Here is a 9,776-nt window from a genome sequence, read left to right as displayed (position 1 = left end):
GAAGGGATGTGGGAAAATAGATACATTAAGGAACTATTGGTGGAGTTGTAAACTAGTCCAATCATTCTGAAGAACAATATGAAACTATGTCCAAGCAACTAAAAAACAATACCATTCCTAGGTCTCTAACCCAAAGAGAGCAAAGAAAAGGAAAAAGGACCTATTTGTATTTGTATAAAAACATTTATAAAATATTTTTTTTTTGGTGGTGGCAAAGAATTGAAAATTGAGGATATGTCCTTCAATTGGGGAATGGCCGAATAAATTATTGTATATGATTGTGATGGAATACTATTGTGCTATATAAGAAATAATTAGCAGGATGGTTTTAGAAAGACCCAGGAAGTCTTATAATGAATTGATGCAAAGTGAAGTGAGTAGAACCCGAAGAGCAGTTCAAAGTAATAGAAATAAAGTAATGATCAACTATGAAAGATTTAGCTACTTTGATCAAAAGAATAATCTGAGATTATTCCAAAGGACCCATTATGAAAAATGTTATTCACCTTCAGAGAGAAGACTAATGAACTGAATGCAGATTGAAGATACTTTTTTCCACTTTGTTACTTTTATGTGTGGTTTTCTTTTGCAACAACTAATATGGAAATATGTTTTGCATGACCTCACACATATAATTGCTACGCTTGTCTTCTCAAGGAGCCAGGGAGAAAATTTGGAACTCAAAATTCCAAAAAGTGAATGTTAAACTACATCTATCTATCTACCCATCTATAAAGTTATTTTTATAAAAGCAAAGATATGACCAAGTCACATACCCTGGAAAGAGAATTCATTAAACTCTAATGGCTCCCTACCTAGGATCAAACTCCTCTGGCTTAAAAACTTTTCATAATCTTTTCCCTTCCTTAAAATATTCTATGATCTAGTCTTACTGGCCTACCTGTTGTTCCTTTATATAACAATATTCTATTTCTTTCCTCCAGGTCTTTCTACTGGCTGTTCCTTGTACCTAGAATTCTCTTTCTCATTTCTGCTTCTTAGAATCTCTGACTTCCTTTAAGATTCAGTTCAAACATTACCTTCTACAGAAGGCCTTTTCTAATCCCATCCCCACCCCAGTGTTAAGAGTGCCTTTATGTCAAAAGTCATCTTATATCCATCTCATATGTATCTTGTATATACTTATTTATGTACAGGTTCTTTCTCCAGTTAGGATGTTTTTTGAAGGAGATTTGCTTTTTGTCTGCCTAGAACTTAATATAGTGCTTGACATATAATAAGTGCTTAAGAAATGCTTGTTGACTAAGTCATGGATTGATATTTATAGCCTGGAGAAAGCATGATAGATGTCTTCAAGCAAGAATTGGAAGACTTATCATGTGGGAGAGATTAGATTAATTCTGCTGATCTCCAGGAGGCAGAATAAAGAGCAACAAGTGGAAATGGCAGAGATAAATTTAGCATTGATGTCAAGAAAAAAACTTACTAATAGAGATATCCATAAACAGAATGAACTGTCTCTATGGATTTCCCCTCATCAGAGATCTTCAAGCAGATGTACCACCACTTGTCTAGTAAATTCAATTAGGGATTATTTTTCAGGTATATATTAGACTAGATGGACACTTGTTACAAGGGAATCACTTTAAAAGACTGATATATATTAATTTAAGGTCGCCAAGGAATCAGCTATGTAATTCCTAAATGAAAAACTCAAGTCAGCCGTCAGCCTTTTTTGGAGTTTAATTACAATAGGAGCAAGAAAGGAATTAGAGATATATATAGAGAGAGAGAAAGGGGAGAGAAGGGAATAGGGCTTAAATACCCCTTCTGTTTAGGCTGGGCCAAAAGGCCCAAGCCCTTAGATAGCTGGGGCAAAGAAAAGAGATCAGTCCCTATTACTCACGTGTCCAAAATGGAGAAACAGTCTCAGAGGCCCCCACCTTCAGCTTCCTTCAGAGCAAGCTTCCTCAGAGCCCAGGAACAACACCGACCACAAAAATCAACCACCACCTCTTCTCTCTCCAGACCCTCCTATCTTTAAGGACACCATCCAAGTTGCCTCCCCTCAGTCCTCACATCTACCAATCACTCTTCATCAATTTCCCTGTCAATGGAGGCTCTCGCTTAACCCAGGACCGCCCAGAGGTTTCTGGCTTTTGCACATGTCTTTTGAAGGTCATATTTTTCAAATGATTAAATCTATACTCCTTTGCTACAGCCCTTTCTAAATCCTGTTAACTTGAGTATGGTAGACATTGGAATAATTAAATTTTGATCTAGGCTGCAGCCCTTACTCAATCCTATTAGGACTGAATAGGGTGGAGATTGATTCCAAGTATCTCCATTGTATCAATTCTAAATCAATCAAGACTCAAAGAAATTCCTGTTCTATGCTTAAGCATAGGTCAAAGTCCTTTCCATTGTTCAGCAAAGGGTTTCTGTCCTAAAGTAATCTTAAGAAGGGAAGAGAAGGAACCTCCCATGCCAATGGAGTTCCCATTCCAATAGACTATCAGTAAGAAATTTTCCAAGTATGAAATATCCCAATGGTGAAATTTTCAACAATTATAAGTCTAAGGAAATTTGAGGTTTACAATCCCCCCTGATGATCATTGGGAGACTAGTCTCCCCATTGATCATTTAACATAATCATTTTGTAGTTCTAAATTCACTTCTAACTAAAGATATACACAATATTCAATTTTCTAAGAGAAATTAGAATAGTGAGAGAGGAAATAGAAAAGAAAAGAAAGCAAAACCAATGTTTGCTAGGCGCATTGACAGAAAGCCAAATTAGGGGCAGTCCCTTTTGGCATAAATGTTACAATAAATGTTCAATCAAAAGTTCAGTCCAATCAATCACATCCAAAGTTCATTCTTGATCTTCTTGATGAAGTGTAGGTTTTTGGCATCTTTCTGCAACAGTTCATTCTCTGGATATAAAAGTTTCAAGCTTCTTTCTTGAAGATCTTTTCTTGAACAAAATCAAAATCTTTGAATTTTTTATAAAAGTAAAATCTTAAACAAAAGTCTTGGATTTTTATAAAAATAAAATCTCAAACAAAAAAAATTCAAAAATTCTTAGATTTTAAATTAAAATACAATCCCCCCTGAAGTAAGTATTAAAAAAAAAATATCAAGTTAAGCTCAGAATGCAATGTTCAGGTATGGGGTTGTATGTGTCAATTATCAAAAAAATAGAAAAATAATCAAAAACATAAGAAAATTTCAAAATAGACCTTGTATAGGTCCAGTTTAAAGTAATTTCTATCCCACAAGTATGTAGGACAGAATGCAGTAATATTTCACTTAGCCATTTGTAGCCAAGACTACAGGAAGTTGCCATAATACAAGAAGAAAAGAATTAGAATTCTATTTTGATGGGGAAATGTCATTCCCTTGTCTGATTTTTTTTCCTTCAGAGATATAGGGAGCCAGCATGATAGTCAAGCTTTGTACTTGTTTGAGTACTTCGAAAGGAGTGTAGATACAAGGAAGTCCTACGACTTAAACATAAGTTAAGCGTCGCAACCTTGAGTCTCACTTTAATATTTCATGTGTGCTCTATTGGCACTATTCAGGTTTAGTCTGTGCTCCTTGTTTTTATCCCTTTTCCTGGAATCAGACACAAACATTAATCACAGTCCTATAATATTTTATCAATAAATGGCAGGTTCCCATAGTTTAAAGCTTTTAGGCATATATTGATATTATAGCAAGAGTATATATATTAACTTGTATTACTGCAGGGAAAAAATAATATTAATATTAATTATGTGTACCTTCAGTACAAAAAAAATGAGAAAAAAATCAAATATTCTGATCAAAAAATAAAAAGAAATAAGAAAAAATAAGGAAAAAAAATCAGTAATTCAATATATTCTTGAAAAAAAACATCCATTTGTCTATGGATTATTATCTCCAATTCATATGATAAGATAGAGTCACAATTCATATGATAGGATAGAGTCAATCAGTCTCAGCAGAAGATGCTTTCTTCACATGTGAGCAGTGAATCCAAGAGTCTCTTTCTCCAATCTTTATAGATGTTGGAGTAGTTAATAATATTTGGAATGGTCCTTCCCATGAAGGTTGAGTTGCTCCAGTTCGCTTGAAATTCTTGATATAAACTTTATCTCCTGGGTTCAGGTCATGCAGAGAAAAGTCTAATGGTCCAGCTTGTACTGCAGCTCCGGATTCATGAAGTTCACGTAGTTTGTGCTGTAACTCCTGTATATAGGAAGCAATAGTAATATCTCCCCCTAATAGCGATGTATAAGCCGGGGAGAAAGGCTTAGCCTGTATAGGCGGATGTCCAAAAAGCATCTCAAATGGTGAAATATGTAAGTCTCCTCTAGGCCTGCTTCTAAGATAAAATAGGGCCAGAGGGAGAATTTCAGGCCATTTTAAATGGGTCTCAGTGCATAATTTGCCAATCATAGTCTTAAGTTCTTTATTCATCCTCTCCACTTGGCCTGAGCTCTGGGGGTGATATGGAACATGGAATTTTGGAGTTATCCCCAAGCAAGAATATATTTGATTTAAGACAGAATCGGTAAAATGACTCCCTCTATCGGAGTCAATACGTGCTGGTAGGCCAAAACGAGGGATAATTTCTTTTAAAAGTATCTTTGCAACAAAATCTGCTGTGGCTCGGGTTGTAGGAAATGCTTCCGGCCATCTGGTTAATTGATCTACAATTACTAGACAAAATTTATAACGTCCAGCCTTTGGCATTGTTATGAAATCTATCTGTAGATGTTCAAAAGGTGTGTAAGCCAGAGGACGTCCCCCAAAGGCTTTTCCACGATATGCATGTTGGTTATATGCCTGGCAAATAGGACAGGCTGAACATACTTTAGAGGCTACAGTAGTTATACCAGGGGCTATCCATACTCTCTTGACAGAGTCCACGATGCCCTGGGTGCCAAAATGACCATTTTTATGAATAGATTGGCAAATTTGGTTATAGAAACTTCTAGGGAGCAGGGGTTTTCCTTCAGGTGACACCCATACTCCATTAATTTGTTTTGCTTTAAATTTTTGTTTCCATTTTTCCACTTCCTTTTCATTATAGGAGAGTGATAAATTTAAATTATCAGTGGTTGTTAATGTTAAAATTAATCCAGGTCCTTCTATGGCTGCTAGTTTTGCAGCGGCATCTGCTCGGTCATTTCCTCTAGAGACAGGGTCAGAGCCACCTGTATGGGCAGAGCAATGAACTACAGCTAGGGCTTTAGGCAGTTTGAGAGCAGAAAGAACTTCATTAATAATTTCTGCATTAGCTATGGATTTTCCAGCTGAGGTTAAAAATCCTCTTTGGAGCCATAGCATCCCGACTGAGTGACAAATGCCGAAAGCATATCTAGAATCCGTATAAATTGTTGCCTTTTTATCCTTGGCAATTATACAAGCTTGTTTTAGAGCTATGAGTTCTGCTCCTTGAGCGCTAATGTTAGAAGGTAGTGAAGCTGACCATTCAGTGGCAAATTCTGAGACTACGGCAGCTCCAGTGTAACGTATGCCATCCCTCATAAAAGAGGAACCATCGGTAAATAAAATCAGATCTGCATTTTCTAAGGGAGTGTCCAAGAGATTATCTCGAGGCTTTTCTGCCATGGACACTAATGTTTCACAGTTATGTAGTGGTTCTCCTGAAGTGGGTAAATCTGGAAGCAAGGTGGCAGGGTTAAGAGTTGAACAGCGTTTCAAGGTAATATTTTCACTATTTAATAAGGTTATTTCATACCTTGTAATTCTCTGATCCGAGAATGCCTGTGTTCTATGTTTTACCAATAATGCTTCAATCTCATGTGGGCACATTATTGTTAATGGACATCCCAATACTAAATCAACGGTTTTTGTTACTAGTAAGGCTGTAGCAGCTACTCCTCTAAGGCATGGTGGTGCTCCTGCTGCTACTGGGTCTAGTTGGGCAGAATAATAAGCAATTGGGCGCTGAGAAGGTCCCAAAGTCTGAGTTAACACACCAGAGGCTACTCCTCTTCGCTCATGCACATATAAGGTAAATGGCTTGTTGTAATATGGGATGCCTAGAGCAGGGGCAGACATGATAGCCTTTTTCAGATCTGTTAGAGCTGACAAGTGTTCAGGCTCTAATTTGAGGGGTTCAGGAACCGAATCCTTTGTTAATGCTATAAGGGGTTTAGTGATTTCCCCATAGCACGGAATCCATTGTCTACAAAACCCTGTTGCTCCTAAAATTGCTCTCAGCTGTTTCTTAGTGGTAGGAGCACTCAATTTTTGAATGTTCTCAATTCGTTTTGGAGAAATATAACGAGCACCCGCAGTCAAGATGAATCCCAAATATTCTACTTTTTGGAGACACCATTGAACTTTATCCTTAGAGATTTTATGTCCTCTTTTGTGCAATTCCAAAAGAAGGTGTTTGCTATCTTCTTGACATGTTTCTGCATCTGTTGAAGCCAAGAGTAGATCATCTACATATTTGATTAATTTGCTATTTTTAAATGTTATATTGTCTGTGTCTTGGCTCAAAATTTGCTCAAATAAGCTCGGACTTTCGACATAACCCTGTGGCAGCCGACACCAGGTATATTGTGAGCCCTTCCAGGTGAAAGCAAAAATATGCCTGGAGTTTTCATGTATTGGTATGGAAAAGAAAGCTGAACACAAGTCTACTACTGTAAAGTATGTAGCTGTGCTAGGAATAGATGAAATAATAGTATGTATGTTAGAAACTACGGAGTGTCTCTTTATAACGTGATTATTCACTGCCCTTAGATCCTGTACAAATCTATAGATGTGTTTGCCATCGGGTCCTTTTTTTGGTTTTTTAATTGGCAGGATGGGCGTGTTGTATTCAGATTTGCAAGGGATTATTATTCCCTGTTCTATTAATGAGTTAATAACTGGTGTAATACCCTCAATTGCCTCCTTTGAGAGGGGATACTGAGGGATAGAAGGAGGTGGGCTAGATTTAGTTTTTATCTGCACAGGAACAGCAGATTTGAGTAAGCCTACGTCAGAAGAAGATGTGGCCCAAAGAGACTCCGGTATATCTTTAGGTATTTCAAAAATGGAAGGTTCTTTTGCCTCCTGGTTTTCCGAGAGAAGTACAGGGAGTAAATTTAAAGATTCCTCTGGTACTTCTAATGATAATGAGCCATCTGGGGAGCAGGTTATTGTGGCTCTGAGTTTGCATAGAAGGTCCCTCCCCAGCAAATTTAAAGGGGAGTCAGGCATCAAAAGGAAGGAGTGTTGTACCTCTAGGGGTCCTACAGACACCATTCTAGGAGGAAGTCTTTTAACTCTTTGGGTTATTCCTGATACTCCCATTACATTCTCTGAGCCAATAGAATAACATTGTAAATCAGGTGTTCTCTTTAATACAGACCAGGAAGCTCCGGTGTCTAATAGACAATCATAATAGGTGTTACCCACTTTTAAGGTAACATGGGGTTCATTAGTATGGGGAGGGCAGTGGATAGGGACAACGGGTAGTAGGACATCAGGGTCTGGGAAATCAAAGGTTGTATCCTCTGATTCCTGTGCCCCAGCCCCCCCTGGGCACCATCATTGTGTTTGGGATATTCCTTGGGCACCCCCCTGAAGGGCACCTCTCTGAGGGTCATTAGTACCTCGAGTAATTTTTGGACGAGCGCCATTTCTCATATATTGTTGAGTATTATCATTAAAATTTTCTTCAATTTGAGCATTGTCATTAAATTCCCAATTCCTATTTCTATAATTCTGGTTTCTAAAGTTCTTATTTCTATATTCATTATAGTTATTTCCATAGTCATTATTATAATTTCTAGAATTCTGGTTTCTATAACCATTATCATAATTTCTATAGTTATTATTTCTAAAACCATTATTAAACTGTGTATTCCTTCCAAACATCTTAAGAAAGGTTCTACATTCCATCATTTTGTGGCCCTTCTTCTCACAGAAGTGGCAAGTAATGGATTGATAATTGGATTTCTGGAGAGGGGCAATTGTCGTTGGTTCATTATCATGCCCACTTTCTAATTTAGTTATCCTATCTATTACACATCTCATTTTTTTCTTCATTTCCTCCATGTCATCATTATTCTCTTTCTCCTTTTCTTCGTTTCCCTTAAAAACATATATAGCTGTTTTTCGCAATTCTTCAAGGTCCATATCTGACCATCTTGGGCATTGTGTTTTAAAATAATTTTTAATTACTTTGCAAGAATTGTTTACAAAGATTCTTCTAACTTGTCTTAAACTATTCTCTTTATTTAAGTCCCAATCTAAGTATCTGTCCCCAAACTCGATAATTCTGTCCATAAATCTGGAGGGTGTTTCGTTTTCCTTTTGCTTAATTTTTTCCAGTTCCATCCACTTATCTGTACTGTCCGCACATTCCTTCATGGCCGTGAGGATGGCCTCTCTACAACGGTATAGTTGTAGATAGTCCTCAGGATTATTATAGTCCCATTCGGGATCCTGAGATGGCCAATGTGCTGCATTACGCCCCCGGGTTTTGTTGACATGAGCAATTATTTTATTTTTTTCACGTTCACTTAAAAAAGCCTGTAGTAAGCTCTCAACATCCTTGTAAGACGGATTATATTGAAAAAATATGTCTCCCATCTTTTTTGTTACTAGAAAAGGATCTTGTTCATATGTGGGGATATTTCGTGTAAATTCATTTATTTCTTGGGGAGTAAACGGTATCCTATGTCTTAAAGTCACCACATCCCCATTTCGTCCTATTTCAGGTACTTCTCTTAGAGGAAACAGGCCTCTAGTTGAATTTTGCACCTGTGGGTCAGTTTGACAAGGACAGGTTTCTCTAGGAGGACAAGATCTCCCTTGCATTGGAATTTGGTTTTCTGTAGGAGAAGGAACATGAGAAGCTGGGATTGCAGGGGAAGGGTTTTGGGGATTAAATTCAGACAAGATTTGCACTACACGAGAGAAGCAGTCTGTTAACTGGGCTATAGGGAAGGTGTTTTCCATCTCTATTTCAGGGAAGGAAATTTCCTCATTCAAAGGTTCAGAAACAGGTCTGTTTCTGGTAGAGTGGTTTTTTGCCAATTGATCCTGTAAGAAACTTTTTAGATCTTCTAATTGGGCTTGCATTTTATCCTCAATTTTTCCTATTTTATCTTCCATATTTCCCATTTTATCCTCAATATTTCCTATTTTATTCTCAATATTTCCTATTTTATCCTCAAGTTTTTCTATTTTATTCTCAATATTTCCTATTTTATCCTCAATTTTTTCTATTGTATCCTCAATTTTTTCTATTTTATCCTCAATTTTTTCTATTTTATCCTCAATATTTTCTATTTTATCCTCATTTTTTTCTATTTTATCCTCAACATTTTCTATTTTATCCTCAATATTTTCTATTTTATCCTCATTTTGTTTTATTTTATCCTCATTTTGTTTTATTTTATCCTCATTTTGTTTTATTTTATCCTCATTTTGTTTTATTTTATCCTCAATATTTTTTATTTTTTCATCTCTAAATATAGTATTGAGGAGTACAAAAATGACAGTACCTATTAATATAAAAATTTGGAGGTATCCTTCATTCCTCAATGCCCCTACTTCTTCAGCTGCCATATAATTGTCAAAGAATGTAGTACTCATTTTTATATGTATATTTTGTAATTTCACAAAACACGTGGGGAGCAGGGCAAAGCAACAAACTTTCCACAGGGTTTTTTTTTTCTAATCCAGGAAGTTGTTCCTTAAGGGAAAGGATATTTAGAAACAGTTCTTCCAGCCAGGACTTTAGAGTCCTGTTGCTGAGATTTAAAAACAGCTGTTTTCTGTCTATCAGAGTCACA

This window comes from Monodelphis domestica, chromosome 3, assembly GCF_027887165.1.
Source record: "Monodelphis domestica isolate mMonDom1 chromosome 3, mMonDom1.pri, whole genome shotgun sequence".
NCBI lineage: Eukaryota > Metazoa > Chordata > Mammalia > Didelphimorphia > Didelphidae > Monodelphis > Monodelphis domestica.
This window is presented reverse-complemented; position numbering follows the sequence as displayed.